The sequence below is a fragment of the Photinus pyralis genome, unplaced genomic scaffold (genome assembly GCF_008802855.1).
Source record: "Photinus pyralis isolate 1611_PpyrPB1 unplaced genomic scaffold, Ppyr1.3 Ppyr1.4_LG9, whole genome shotgun sequence".
Classification (NCBI taxonomy): Eukaryota; Metazoa; Arthropoda; class Insecta; order Coleoptera; family Lampyridae; genus Photinus; species Photinus pyralis.
The window spans coordinates 1,352,145-1,369,241 of NW_022170878.1; positions in this window are offsets into that span (position 1 = coordinate 1,352,145).

Consider the following 17,097-nt stretch of genomic DNA (forward strand, 5'->3'; position numbering starts at 1 on the left):
CTTCTGATTAAAAATAAGAATGGTTGTTAAGCGGATTTATTTCAATCTTATTCAAAACAGGTAGAGGAAGCTCTAAAGAAATTGCTGTGACCAGCACTGATGCACACTTGCGCATTCGGAATTCTGCCCAAAAGTAAGAGTATGTGTTCCAAATTTGGTTCCATTCGGTTCAGCCCAGAGCGACTGACAGACAGACAAACCGAATGTTTGAGTCCATTTGCATTACAGATTTTTCAAACTCATAAAAGGCCTCAAAGGCACAACAGTTGGAAAATGCTTTACTCTAAAAGAAAAGGTACAATCTCGACTATAAAAGCTCTTCTAGGAAACTGTTAAAGGCTGACTGCTGATCTTACTCTCACACGATTTTAATGGTTCAGAACTTCATCAATGTATGAACTGTCATTAAGCACGCCTCAATTTACTTATACATCAAGCGGAAAGTTTCTAGCAAAAATTATGGAACATTCTTGAAGAGTATAGAAGGAGCACCATACTTCAAGGAAAGAATGCGTCGCATCCGTTTTCATTCTCTATTGTCGGTGACGACCCTTTTATCGACTTGATTTGATGTTGATGAACTAAAGCCTACTGGAAAGAACGGACAAAGAATTCATTTGATGACTCGTGAGGGCATTTAAACGGCTTTAAAAGTCAACACAATCTCTAAAAGGTGATTAAAAGCCTTGAAAAAACCTCCCTCCGGTAATTGTATAACCTTTTTTGCTCCTTCTAAACACCTCGAACAACTCTTCCTCTTTTGCTTCTTTCCTTTTTTTACTCCCCAGACCCCCAACTAAATCAAATTGGCCCTCTCACCATCCTCGCCAGTTCAAAGATAGGAATTAATTTGTTCGTAGCAACAGTATTAATGAAGATTTTCAATTGAACCCACAATGTTCGTCAAACGTAGTCGGCGCGTTTTCTACGTAAATTGTAATACTCGATTATTCGCTTTGAATTAATTCTGTATTCAGACTACACTATACGCGTATGTACAGTTACAAAAACACTAGGCATCTCTTCGCAACGTTTACACTTTCAGAACAATAAACATCTCTCCTCGCTTTCGTGCGTTTAGCTATTTATATAAAATTGATAACGGAACCACCGAAACTGGCGAATCTGGCAGACATATACCTAAACCGCAGATATTAGTTCAGATAAGAACCCCTTTTACTTCAACCACGCCTGTAACGACTTGTTTTTTCCATTAGGAAGCATATTACTTATTGTTTACGGTTCATTAGGTACTTGTTGAAAGGCCCCCGTCACTTTTGAAACGATTTGATAGGTGGCTATATCTATTGATGGAATTTAATTTGCCAGCCCTTGATTTGTGGGTGTCGATTCCCATATCTCTCTCCTTCGTAAGCCGTATCGAGGTACACGTCAATTAAACAAGCAGCTGAAATCGTGAGGTAGAACGCACGAAATTTCAATTGCCATCTTCCGATATATTGATCTCTGGCGATTGAATTACGAAGTAATTAGTGGACGGGATTCACCTGTACTCCTAGTGAGGATATACATTTGCGTTCTTTTTTATCCTCGTAAGTACCACCATTTGCATTTCGTTGATTTAGAGTGTACCCTCTTTAGGGTTCGGCTGTAATTTGTTGTACAGCAATTTCCATTGACAATGCTAATCTACGATTAGCCCTCTTATTTAAGTGGTATGTAAACACCTACCTACCAGGTTACCTTTGGTTTCTTTTAGGGTTTAAGTTCAAGTTCCATACGATCCTGTTGGACTATAATTTTTGTAACCTTGTGTTAGCTCCCCATTGTCTGCTCCTTTGGCTTATATTTTCATCTGCTGATAGCAAGCGGCCATTTTGCTGTGAATACCAGAAGTAGGTCACTGGGTCACGGCGATGGTATTAACATCCAAGATCGCTCTCCTATTGAGACAACTTCCTCCACGTCTTTCTATTATAAAGCGTATCCTTAATAATTTTGTATCTTTTATGTATCTTTTAAATTCATACGTAGAGATTGAAGATTGAAGGAATACTCACTTGCAAGAGTTTTCACTTTCCTAATTGCAGTCTAAACTCTAAAGAAATACTTTCTAAGTGTTTTTAGTATTCGGCTGTCTACAGTCGTGTTAACATTAGCCTATTATTATTATTATCAGTTCTATCAGCTTCTCATCATCCCATAAAGTTTAAACAATTAGGTATAGTGATATTAGCTACTGTAGTGTTAACTAGGCCACGCGGGCCTGTTTTAACGATAGACCGCCCTGTATGGGAATTTCATTTATGGTTAACGTTAAATGTTGGTTGTAATTTGAGACTAAGCACAATCCCTACCATACCAGTTAAATTTGAGGTCAATGTTGATGTGTCAGAATTGTTTAATTATTTGATGCTTGATTTTGTTTAAATAATTGTTTTGTTTATTTTCTTTTGATCATTTTAGATATAAATTACGTGTTAAAGCTCTAGATGGAAATTATTTGCGTAGCATTTTGTAAAAGTTTATCTCATGTCTTTCTCCGGTCCTAGATAAGAAGTCTTCTTATAGCTGCAAAACTAATTAGCTTCAAGATACAGACGTGTGATTACCGTTTGACACAGGTGCAGATTTTCAAATTATCATTTAAAGAAGGTTCTATTCACCATCAAAAATTGTAATTGCAACAAAGTATTTTTCTAAATCGAGTTTTAAGTGAAGTCAAAGGAGTGAAGTTCGAAGTATCATTGTGAAAATCGCCGGTACGACTGGAAATTTTGGATTCTTGACACCTTAAGGTAATTGAAATTTCTTAAATCATTTGTTCTATCGATCGCTTGTTGCGTGGTATGTGTTATTCCAGCCCCAAGTGCCTATTTTTCTTTCCACTTGATTTTTGTATGTCTAATAAATTTGTTTCATCTGTAAATAGTTTGTTTTGTGATTAATTGAGCCCAAATTCCGACCCAGATACGGGTTCTCAAGTTAAATTTTTTAGCAGTACTTAGGACAATGTTAGGTGTTATTAAAGTTTGTTGTTTGGAATTGTGGGAAGTTACTCTTGGCTACTGGGTTCCTTAAATTAATGCATATTTTAGAAATTTTCGATGTAGCGGAGGCGAGAGGGGCCTTACAATAATCACTTTTAAAGGTTTGGTCAGTATCCATTTATTGAGGCAGCTGGTTAGGTTGTTAGGTGGGTGATTTAGTGACCGTTTTCCATTGCACATAGCCGTTTAAAGGGCTTTTTTTGCTGAACGCTTTACTTTGCTTCATCAGCAGTCATCCATAGGACTATTATTCACATAAGTATCTTTTTTTATTCTTCTTTGGCCCATGTGAAATGAATAATTTGTCATTGTTTAAGGGTACAGTAGGTTAGCAATCAAAGTACGTGAATAAATCTGCCTATCAACTGCATATGGTTGAGAATCGCTTGGCCACGCCCACAAATTGCTAAGATTCCCACCATTTAGTTGACACTTCATTGGGACTGTGATTTAAACCGCAACACCGTGAAATTAACCAGACAATTAGAGCGCGAAATAGATTAAATTGACCTAATAATGTCCATGAACCTAGCAGAGCAAGGTCAGCAGAACGCAATCAAACATATTGCATAATTACGTGCTAAGTAAGTGTCCTATAACCGAATTAAATGTTCCTTTTTTTAATTATTACATGTTCTGCCAAGTTCATATAAACTCAGCTCAGCACTACCTCAAAAAACCAAGAAAATGAAAAGTGAACTAACTATAATAATTAGGTGCTACATAATTAGGTGCTAATTAAGTGCCCTATCCCCGAATTAAATGATTCATTTTTTTAAAAATTATTACATGTTCTGCCAGGTTCATATGAACTCAGCAGAACACTACCTTTAAAACCCAAGAAAATGAAAAATGAACTAACTATAATTAGGTGCTAATTAAGTGCCCTATTCCCGAATTATTTTTTTAAAAATTATTACATGTTCTGCCAGGTTCATAATTAAAAAAAGGAGTATTTAATTCGGGAATAGGACACTTAATTAGCACCTAATTATAGTTAGTTCACTTTTCATTTTCTTGGTTTTTTGAGGTAATGTTCTTCTGAGTTCATATGAACTTGGCAGAACATGTAATAATTTAAAAAAAAGGAGCATTTAATTCGGAAATAGGGCACTTAATTAGCTCCTAATTAGCACCTAATTATAGTTAGTTCATTTCATTTTCTTGGTTATTTGAGGTAATGCTCTGCTGAGTTCATATGAACCTGGCAGAACATATGTAATAATTTAAAAAAAAGGAACATTTAATTCGGGAATAGGGCACTTAATTAGCACCTAATTGTTCAGTATGTTTGTGTTCAGCTGACCTTGCTCTGCTAGGTTAATGGACATTACCTCAACGAACAAGTAAATCATTTAAATTGACCACGGTTGACCCCGCGATTTTTAATAATCCCTCGAATTAAACCTGAAATCAAAGATTACCCTAGATTCAAACCACACGAGATAAGAACCCATTTTACTTTACCCAAGGTAAAAACCACTCAAGATTAGGTACGTCACAATTACGTTGAATCTAATTCTAAAATTTTTCTCTTTGACACAAGTATAATAAAATTTATTGAGTGGTCATTAGATAATATCTTTTAATGACCCACATCTGCAATTAATTCACATATCTCTGTATAGCAGCCATTGTTCCAAATTTTGTGGTTATTCAACAATAACACCAACAATTGAAGCTTATGGCCAACTGACCGATGGTTTGCGATTTTATCGGACAGTGATTTTGCGAGTACTATTCTACCATGGTCGTAGCATGGAAATTTTGTATTCTCGTCATTTTCGTACCAGTTCATCTCGGAAACACTTCAGTAATGGCTGATGGGGTTAGTTTTGGCATCGAAATTACTTCTGCATTTTATTTTAGTACGTACAAGATCAATATGAAATACTTACGGAGTGGTGTACCATGAATGAGTACAATCCAGCCTTGGTCGAAGCATCCATTCGGTGTTTTAAGTACAACCGGACCTATACCGCCATAAACTTGACTCTAAGTTTAACGCGAACTATCAACGTTATGACGGTACCAAATCTTAGCCAAAACGAGCCCTTACTAAACACTTTTAGGGACGAGTATATTCCAAAATATTTCTGAGCAACACCTATCGCGAGTTTCCTTTGTCATTTGGTCGCAATTTTTGCGATCTAATGAAGAACAACGAATTTGGTTTGACAAATGTCTTTTCCTGCGGAAATTTTACAACTTGCCCATTTAAGACAGTAACTTAACGACACCCTTTGCCAACATACTACCTTCTACCACCACAGGGATCGTACTTATTGTGTAATTGGGGACCGGACTATAGTAAATTCCCTCCAAATATGGTAAAAGGTCGATTTCAAGTGGATTTGGTAGCTTACGGTGACGATGATTTTATGATGAACGCATCTTGGTTTTTCAAATTGACCTACAAGAATCCTGCGCTGAATTGAGGGCTCCAGTTTACATTAGCACACATGCATTATGCGATGGGCATTTGTTACTGACCTCGTCAGTGGAAATTAATTAAATATTTTCAACCCTGGGCCTATTTAGATTGATCCCGAAAGAAAACTAGATAAGAAACTAAAGAAAAACCAGTGCTAAAACCGATTATTTATTTATGTGCAATCTACACAACGATCCAATCCCAAAAAAACCAAATTATATTTTGAGATTATATTTCAGTTAATAGGAGTCCTTGCAGGTTCTTCAGATATTATTTGAGGATTCTTGGACCCGTGAGTTTGATTACTATGGTTAAATGACGGGACTGATGTCAAAATTCAAGTTTTTTAAGGGCGCACCTAGAAATCTTGACTTAATCGAAGGCTGTTACATTCAACTAGTTACGGTTAATTACACTTATCCAAATAGTCGGAATGAAATCTCCAAATGACAGTTTAGCAATACCTTTGTAAAAACAATTTAAATATTCCTGCAGGAACGGTTGCAAAGCGGATAAATTCAATACGAAGCTTACGTGCGGAGATTGTTAGTCTCTACTTGCTTTCTTAATCTTTAAGCCATAACCTGTTCTATAGTTTTACCGATGAATTTCAAGAGAGAAATAGGTCGGTAAGAGGATGGTCTGGTTGTATCAGCTTGTGGTTTTGGGACATTTGGGATCATAACTACCTACTGTATAGGATTTCCATGGCGTTGAAAGGTACGTGAATTGGGCCCAGCGGTCTACAGTCGTTTAGGGTAATATTGGATGAAGAAGACCGACTTTGTAGTTCAATGATAGAGCATTGGGCTATAAAGCTGGATGTCGGGTGTTCAAACCTGAGTTTAGGTAAGAATTTTTTATCTGTGACAGGGATGGGAATTTCCTTAGAACAGTTTCGAGCGTTCTTCCGGATACCCCGAGTTAGGTTTTCTTGCAGTACGGGATCCTAGGAATTGGCGAAACACTCGCCTCTTTTCTTTAATGAACTCCCTCACAAAGACACACACACACATACACTCACAGCCTCTTAATGCTTGACTTTTGAAATCGTTGGAAACTCCCAAAGATTTACGAATACTGTAATGTTCTAGAAATCCCTATAGACATCCAGGCGCAATAAAATATTTGCCATCGGCGATAAGAAACGAAAGCGGATGTGACGCATTTTTTCCGGGAAATATGACGTATTTGTTCGAGAACATTCTAGAATATGCGATAGCGTTCGAGAACTTTGGAGAACGATGGGCGTTTTCTATATAAGCAAATGGAAATGTGATTTAGAGAGTTCTAATGGTGTCTCCGAAGTGAAATATTAATTTAAAAAATGGTTGGCGGCAGTGATATGTTGTAAATAGTAGCGTTAGGGTTGTAAATCCTAATGCTCGTCCAAACAAATCATTTATTTTATTTTTAAAAAATATTTTCTTTGGCACAACAATGCATTAAACATTATTAACGATCCTAGAGATCGTTTATAATTTCTTATTGCTGTCTATCTGTCCGTCTGTCTGCCTGTCTGTCTGTTCGTCTGTCTGCCCGTCTGTCTGTCCATGTGCACGATAACTTTGTGTAGAAACGTAGACCAACCGGCCAAAAAGTTACAGCCCAAGAACTGCCCAAACCTCCAAAAAGGGCGCATTACAACTTTTGTATTTGCGCAATCCCAAATTTGTTAAGATATTTAAAGAAAATTTTGTATGTAGGCGCTTCGAATAAAAGTAAAACTAACGTGGCATCAAAAAGTTTGTTTTGCGCATGCGCAGTCGGTTTTTTTTATTTGTTCAGATTTTTATATGAACTTTTGTATGTAGGCACTTCGAATAAAAGTAAAACTAACGCGGAATCAAACAGTTTGTTTTGCGCATGCGCAGTGGGTTTTTTTCGTATTTGTTAAGATATTTAAATGAACTTTTGAATGTAGTCACTTCGAATAAAAGTAAAACCAACGCCGAAACAAAAAGTTTGTTTTGCGCATACGCAGTAGGTTTTTTTTTCTATTTGTTAAAATATTTAAATGAAATTTTGAATGTAGTCACTTCGAATAAAAGTAAAACTAATCCGAAACAAAAAGTTTGTTTTGCGCCTGTGCAGTGGGTTTTTTTCTTATTTGTTAAGATATTTAAATGAACTTTTGAATGTAGTCACTTCGAATAAAAGTCAAACTAACGTCGAATCAAAAAGTTTGTTTTGCGCATGCGCAGTAGGTTTTTTTATTTGTTAAGATATTTAAATGAACTTTTGTATGAAGGCACTTCGAATAAAAGTCAAACTAACGCCGGATCAAAAAGTTTGTTTTGCGCATGCGCCGTAGGTTTTTATCTTATTTGTTAAGATATTTAAATGAAATTTTGTGTGTAGGCACTTCGAATAAAAGTAAAACTAATGTCGATCTGGTGGGACAGAATCAACCCCTTAAGGTGTATTGTGTAAATGACGTATGTGTGAAGATCACGAGGATCGTTCGGTATTCAGTTGTATGGGATTTTTGTATTGTATCGTAAAATCCAATTATATTTACGGGTAGTGGTGGGATATCAACTGTTGCGCCGGGTTGAGGTTGAATCGCAAACAGTGCATGCAACTTCTACGTAGCGATGAAATGAGCTTCTTCATGATCAGCAGCTGGCTCTTGAGTCTGAAGTTACTGGAAAACCTGGGGTTAATCGCGACCTATGTCTTCTGTAACGAAAAACATTTGAGAGTCACTGACCAATTGTGCATTAACAAACTCCCACCTTCCAAGGTCGCCGACACGTGGCGAGCAACCAACTGTTTAGGTGCGCCCCTCCTACTTTACAGAATGGTAAGAAAGAGACCATTCTCAGTTCAGCTCATAAATATTCCTGAAACCTGTTATCCTAGGTCTTTAAAGCGTTCAGAAGCTTATGGAGTTGCTTGGAGGTGGTAGGCATCTCTTAGGGACTCACAAAAGCTTCTTAAGGGTTTTTCTTTCAAAAGTTATAGTTCTTTAAAACGGCTCTTACCTTAATTCTGACCTTAATATCAATCTTGGCAAGTAAATTTTTAATTAAATTAACTTAATCAACCAAATAAAAACGCCGGTTAAGAGAGTCGAATCAATTACGTGCTAAAATCTGCTGGTCAGTATCATAAGGCCGAAATTCCCTTGACCACGCCAACAAATTGGTACAATTTCCAGAATTTAATTAATCTTCAATTTATTGTCAATTTTAAATTAGTTCCGTGAATTAAACCGCAAAACCGCGAAATTAATCAGATAATTAGAGCGTGTAATTGATCAAAGGGAAATTCCAAATTCCACACAATTACTTAAAACTCGCAGAAATAATCAAATAAGTCCCGGAATGCAGCCTGGACCACGTGAACGAAACGGCGAATCAATTTAATTGACCTTGACTGGCTCTGAGAATTAAACCCATTTTACTTTAGTTAAGATACAAACCACACGAAGCTAAGATAAGAACCCATTTTACTTTAGCCAGGATAAGAACCACTCGAGCTTGCAGCATGGCAGCGGGCGTCCAAAATAGCGATACAAACAGGGTCGCTCATTAGCTATGTCACCGGGAAATCACAATTGCCACGACCTTGACCCACAAAAAAGTGGTGGGGTGAGGACCATACCATGCATTTTCATTTTATCGCAGTCCGTTTACCTATCCTGTGTTTTCGTGTTTTTAGGATTCGGTAGCATATAAATCAAGTCTAGCGGTCCCAGAAGTGATTTCTACTAATTTTTATGACCCAGTACATCCTGAGCAGAAGATGTCAAAAGTGTCATTTAAGCAACAATTACGTTGGCGTTTATTTTTACCATTGTGTACTCGTTTCACGGCCTCATTAATTACTACATGTATAATGCACTGAGTGGCCATTTGATAAGATCTTTAAATGACCCACATCCGCAATATATTCACATATATTTTGATAGCGCCCATTGTTTAAATTTTAGCGTTATTCAACGGTAACGACAGAAACGAGTTTGAAATTACGCATAACAATTTATATAGACGATTATGTCCAATAATAATAGAGACCGGTGGTTGATGTGCATCAGATAGCAAATGCTCTCCTACTATGGTCGTAGCACACAAATTCCTTGTTCTCGTACTCTTCGTAGCAGTTCATCGTGGAAACGTCCAGACCTCTTCAGTACTGCTGGGGTTAGTTTTGGTATCGAAATTACATCTCCCTTTTATTTTAGTACGTACAAGATCAATATGAAATACTTACGGAGTGGTGTACCATGAATGAGTACAATCCAGCCTTGGTCGAAGCATCCATTCGGTGTTTTAAGTACAACCGGACCTATACCGCCCTGAACTTGACTCTAAGCTTAACGCGAACCATCAACGTTTTGACGGTACCAAATCTTAGCCAAAACGAGCCCTTACTAAACACTTTTAGGGACGAGTATATTCCAAAATATTTCTGAGCAACACCTATCGCGAGTTTCCTTTGTCATTTAGTCGCAATTTTTGCGATCTAATGAAGAACAACGAATTTGGTTTGACAAATGTCTTTTCCTGCGGAAATTTTACAACTTGCCCATTTAAGACAGTAAGTTAACGACACCCTTTGCCAACATACTACCTTCTACCACCACAGGGATCGTACTTAATGTGTAATTGGGGACCGGACTATAGTAAATTCCCTCCAAATATGGTAAAAGGTCGATTTCAAGTGGATTTTGTAGCTTACGGTGACGGTGATTTTATGATGAACGCATCTTGGTTTTTCAAATTGACCTACAAGAATCCTGCGCTGAATTGAGGGCTCCAGTTTACATTAGCACACATGCATTATGCGATGGGCATTTGTTACTGACCTCGTCAGTGGAAATTAATTAAATATTTTCAACCCTGGGCCTATTTAGATTGATCCCGAAAGAAAACTAGATAAGAAACTAAAGAAAAACCAGTGCTAAAACCGATTATTTATTTATGTGCAATCTACACAACGATCCAATCCCAAAAAAACCAAATTATATTTTGAGATTATATTTTAGTTAATAGGAGTCCTTGCAGATTCTTCAGATATTATTTGAGGATTCTTGGACCCGTGAGTTTGATTACTATGGTTAAATGACGGGACTGATGTCAAAATTCAAGTTTTTTAAGGGCGCACCTAGAAATCTTGACTTAATCGAAGGCTGTTACATTCAACTAGTTACGGATAATTACACTTATCCAAATAGTCGGAATGACATCTCCAAATGACAGTTTAGCAATACCTTTGTAAAAACAATTTAAATATTCCTGCAGGAACGGTTGCAAAGCGGATAAATTCAATACGAAGCTTACGTGCGGAGATTGTTAGTCTCTACTTGCTTTCTTAATCTTTAAGCCATAACCTGTTCTATAGTTTTACCGATGAATTTCAAGAGAGAAATAGGTCGGTAAGAGGATGGTCTGGTTGTATCAGCTTGTGGTTTTGGGACATTTGGGATCATAACTACCTACTGTATAGGATTTCCATGGCGTTGAAAGGTACGTGAATTGGGCCCAGCGGTCTACAGTCGTTTAGGGTAATATTGGATGAAGAAGACCGACTTTGTAGTTCAATGATAGAGCATTGGGCTATAAAGCTGGATGTCGGGTGTTCAAACCTGAGTTTAGGTAAGAATTTTTTATCTGTGACAGGGATGGGAATTTCCTTAGAACAGTTTCGAGCGTTCTTCCGGATACCCCGAGTTAGGTTTTCTTGCAGTACGGGATCCTAGGAATTGGCGAAACACTCGCCTCTTTTCTTTAATGAACTCCCTCACAAAGACACACACACACATACACTCACAGCCTCTTAATGCTTGACTTTTGAAATCGTTGGAAACTCCCAAAGATTTACGAATACTGTAATGTTCTAGAAATCCCTATAGACATCCAGGCGCAATAAAATATTTGCCATCGGCGATAAGAAACGAAAGCGGATGTGACGCATTTTTTCCGGGAAATATGACGTATTTGTTCGAGAACATTCTAGAATATGCGATAGCGTTCGAGAACTTTGGAGAACGATGGGCGTTTTCTATATAAGCAAATGGAAATGTGATTTAGAGAGTTCTAATGGTGTCTCCGAAGTGAAATATTAATTTAAAAAATGGTTCGCGGCAGTGATATGTTGTAAATAGTAGCGTTAGGGTTGTAAATCCTAATGCTCGTCCAAACAAATCATTTATTTTATTTTAAAAAAATATTTTCTTTGGCACAACAATGCATTAAACATTATTAACGATCCTAGAGATCGTTTATAATTTCGTATTGCTGTCTATCTGTCCGTCTGTCTGCCTGTCTGTCTGTTCGTCTGTCTGCCCGTCTGTCTGTCCATGTGCACGATAACTTTGTGTAGAAACGTAGACCAACCGGCCAAAAAGTTACAGCCCAAGAACTGCCCAAACCTCCAAAAAGTTAAAAAGTAATCGTAAACGATTTACATAAAGCGCATTTCCACTTGCATTCATTTCCCATTTGTAAGATGCAACTTCTGTTAAAATCGTAAAAATCCGGCCACAAATAGAAAGATAGCGTTGCACATGGGCAATCCATTTTTGACGTGCTACTTCAATTTCAGTTTATGAGAAGAATTTCATTTCAATGCTTTTCTAAATAAGAAAGTTGGAACTGCGCATGCGCAAACCTAAATTTTAAAACTAATGTTAGATTTTCCTTTGTTCCAAGCGCCTAAGTATCAAATTTCACTTAAATGGTGCCATAGATAAAAAAGTTGGCACTGCGCATGCGCAAAAGAAAATTTTGAGACTGGCGCTCGATGATTCTTTATTCCAAGTGCCTATGTATCACATTTCATTTAAATTCTTCCATAAATAAAAAAGTTGGCACTGCGCATGCGCAAAACCAAATTTTGAAACTGGCGTTTGATTTTCCTTTATCTCAAGTGCCTATGTATCAAATTTCGTTTAAATTCTTCCATAAATAAAAAAGTTGGCACTGCGCATGCGCAAAACCAAATTTTGAAATTGGCGTTTGATTTTCCTTTATCCCAAGTGCCTATGTATCAAATTTCGTTTAAATTCTTCCATAAATAAAAAAGTTGGCACTGCGCATGCGCAAAACCAAATTTTGAAATTGGCGTTTGATTTTCCTTTATTCCAAGTGCCTATGTATCAAATTTCGTGTAAATTCTTCCGCAAATAAAAAAGTTGGCACTGCGCATGCGCAAAACCAAATTTTGAAATTGGCGTTTGATTTTCCTTTATTCCAAGTGCCTATGTATCAAATTTCATTCAAATACTTTTATAAGTAAAAAAGTTTGCAATTCGGTTTATAAATGGTCGAGATGCGAAAAGGGCACTGTGAATTTTGAATCGATTCGATTCAACTTTTGGCATTGCGTATTATATGGCTAAAGCTATGCCCATATTGAATTTCATGCAATTCAGTTCATAACTAACGGAGATGTAAAAGCGATCGAACATTTCTAAACAAAGTTATCGTTCACACGGACAGATAGATGGACAGACAGACAAAGGAACAGACGGACAGACCAGCATGCAGACGACAGATAGCAATGCAAAATTATAAACGATCTCTAGGATCGTTAATAAACGGCAAAAGTGTAAAATTATGGAACATGTAAAAAACGGTTTTTTGTTTTTTTTACAATAACTTTTTTTGTAAGCGGTACAGAAAAAATTCCTTCCTTGGTACAAGACTCGACACCATAACGAACCAAATAGCGAAAAAAGTAGAACAATAGCTCTTAAGATAAAGAACTAGTAGCGTCGCAAAATGAGCGGACGGACGGACGGACGGACAAAGTGGCCACAATAGCGCATTTTTTTTATTTTTGTGGAAATGCGCTAAAAATGAAACAACAGCTGCGTAATTCTCTTTACGTTCCACTTTCTACAACAACCGCAAGTTGAAAACGAGAAGGAAATTTCTTTAAATAATACATTACATATCAATCTATCAAAGGAATAAAAATATTTGGTGTACCACAACAGTTCCAACCGCTGGAATTGACGATTGCTATACATGTAGGGTGAATTTTACTTACGTAACTATAAAAAGAGAAGGAAATCGGTTTTAGAAGGCAGTTGCAGGGTTTAATGTTGGCAAACAATAATCATTGCACTTGTATATTGGAAATGCATTATTTAGAATTATAAAAATTTGTATGCACCTCAGGCATTACTCGATATTTAATCCTCGGGCGACTAACAATTTATATATACACTAGCTAGATCATCCCATATGTAATTTTATGGAGATATTTTAATATTCAACAAAATAAATACAATAGCCACTCTTCTCTTAACCTTCTACAGCACCGGCTGCCTTTTAAGCATTTTCAACTTTTTTAACAAGCAACTTCCTCATGTTTTCAACTATTTTATTTGTTGTTAAATATTGATATGCAGGCGACATTCCCGCAAACAGATGTACGAAATTACTTGGTCGCAACGATTTTACCTTTTTTGTCACTTCTTGATTATGGACAAAATTAAATCACCCAAAAACCATTCATCAAACATAAATTTAATTGAAGCGTATGTTAAAAGGAACCTAAAAAATAACTGCGAATTTGAAAATTTAAAAAAGATTCAAAGGGTTATAATAAATGTCCGTGGTCCTTTATTGGATATTAATTAAGTAAAATAATTAATCCAGATCCTCCTATTAACCAACAACAATTAACAGACACCATTAGCAATTATGCGTCTATTTATAATTAGATATTCTTGCGAGTAAAATTTAAACTACTTTCGTAATAATAATGTACATTTATCAATATTTATAAGAGCGTTAAAGATCGTACGAAACTGTAACGTTTGAAATAAATGTGTAATCGGACTTCGTTGTCCATTTTTGATTGTTAGGATTTTATGGTTACTTTCATTCAATGAAAAAAAAATTTGTTTGTGTGAAATCACATAAATCGTGTGTCTTTAACAATCCAGATATATGTCTCATGTAGTGCAAGTTACACGGATCATGAAATAACAGTGCAGTCACATAATCATTTCCGAATAGGCTCCTTGACGAAGAATAAAATAAAATAAGAGCAGTTTTTTTTTAAATTTTGATACTTTATGGAGATGAGTTACGCTACGAAACCAAAATCTTCTGCCATATGCATGCATTTATCCATTAATTCAAAATACCGAATTACATTTTCTTTCAAATTAACTTGAAAAATAGTTTTCGGCATTTTCACATGATCTAAACACTTGAAATTTATCAGGTAACGAAAAAATTGAAATGTGTATCCCATTAAACTATTTAAATCTTTATAGATACCGTGAACAAATTAATACAATGGTACACAATACAGGAGAAAAGATTACAGCCGGAGAGTTGATAGTGGATTTTGAAAAACCGTTCATCTCTTATTGCGTTTCTGTCACCAAAATGAGGTATCCTGACATAATTTCTTGTTTCCTTTTCCTTCAGCAGAAATTTGACGTGATTTTAAAGCGTGCGTTTGAACCCTTATATTGGCGTAGATAATTATCTCCCAATGATGACGTGTTTGCAACTTCAATGTGAAATATTTTCAAAATAGAAGACCAAAGCCGTTTTATGGGGTTGTTATACCCTCTTGATAAGGAATGAAGAGTATAGGCGAGTTAGTGTTAACTTTTTAGATTGCTGTTACTTTCGGTTCTAAATTACGGATAACGTTTTCTCCTTTCCCTTCCTCTCCTTTGTTTCTATGGTGGCTTGATTGATTTCTATTGATGATTTTGATCCCAAGGTTCTTTACTTTATCCCCAAATATGTTTCTACTTCTGGTGTTTGTTCATTTGTTTCTTGTTCTCCATCTTTTTTCCATTTGTTTCTTCTATAAGTCAAAGTGTACATTTTTCTATTCTACATTGCGAACACTGCGGGTGAAAGCTCCGGTTCTAATTATAAAACCTTTAAGCAGTAGTCCATCCTATTGAATTGAACTTCCAAATCCCTAATTTGCTCAAGAGAATAAATTGTAAGGAGTATTTCTTCAAAAGTATATCACGTTACATAAATCTGCTTTTGAATGCGTGTCCTTTTTACACAATGGGCATTTGTAAAAGAACATCCACGCATCGGTGACGCGTGTATTTGTCAAAAATGTCTCACTTTCAATCCACTGTAATACATTTACGTAATCCATCGCATTTTCAAAGGACAAACTAAGAAAATGCCGGCTAACGTGTACTAAATATAGCAACGAAAAGGCAGGGTAAAGTTATACTTCGCACAAAGGTTTGTGGGGCGGCCTGTTTTCTTACAAATAAAGTAGAATATAACGACGAGCTTACCTAGGGTGGAAAAAAAGAACATGTGTCCGCCTTATGCGCCTCAACTTCACTTCTATTGTGTAATGAGAGCTCTAAAATTTCATTTAGCGTTAACTTCCCAAACTATATAAAGCGTGATTGAAGAGAAGAGGAATGGTTAATGACATACAAGAATTTTAATGACCGAAAAGCGATCGGCCGTAATTATTTAAAAGGCAAACAAAATCAGTTTAGGGTTTGTATCTATGTAAATATTAGAGATTAAATCGTTAAATAAAATTCAACTTGTTAACGAGGCACATCAGAAATTTTCAACAATGCCAGAGCGACGCAAGCACGAAAATTAACAAACCCTCCAATCCGTTCATTTAAAAATAATTTAAATTAGTAAAATTTCTATTTCACGATTTTCTTTATAAGTCAATTCGGCAAGTTTTCCCTTAAGAGAGGGCTCATTATCTTTTTAATTAACAACAGGCCTATTTTTAATTAATATCAACCACATGGCATCAAAAGTTACCAGGAGTTTCGTCTGCCGGAATGCTTGTTATATCAAACGAGATGACGGTTCTCCGCGTTTTACGCCATGCTTCGACGGTGCATGTTACACTTTAATTGAAATGATATAGTGTCATGGAAATGTTTCGATAACAACGCTAATTGTGAATGGTAGCTTTTTTGTGTCGTTCTGGAACTTTTCAAATTTAGATTTGTTGTGTACGTCGTCGACCATTGTCGCAGGTTTCCAGTTGTAAATGGCGACTGGTTTTATTATTTCGGAAATGAGACAATAAAGATTTATACTTACACGATATAGTCCTGTTTTGGATGTTCCGATTTCTTGAATAGACGACGGTGGGTTAATAAAATGAACGAGACGCATCATAAACGGTTTTATTACCAGAAATTTTTCTACTTATTTACGGGAGTTGTCGATTCTCCATTGATTTGTTTAGTAAATTTCCGAATGAAGCTGTGTCATTTGATTTTCCATCTCTAAACATGCAACTAAAAAATAAATAATTTAATTGTAGTGCAATGTAATTTGGCTACTTGCATCTTCGTTCAGGTAGCGATTTGAAAATGCGGGAATTGTCCACTTTGCATATCGCCAGGACTTCTAATGTCACGTGGTCTTTGCCAACTTCTCATCCTGCTTTTGAGGATTTTTTTGTTGATTGGAATGTGCAAAACTTAAGCCTTCCTATTCTAGGTATGTGTATAGTACTGGAGGTAGGCATACCTCAATAAGAAGTGGTAGTTTTTCCTCCTCCTCTGATTTTATCTTATCCACGGTAGCTGGTTTGCACGTTAAGGAGGTTGACCATCCCTTCCTCATACAATACTTATTATAATTTTTTAACAAACTTTCCAAATTACCCACAATTAGCCCTTAACATAAATTTTACTGAAAGCTCCTCCTT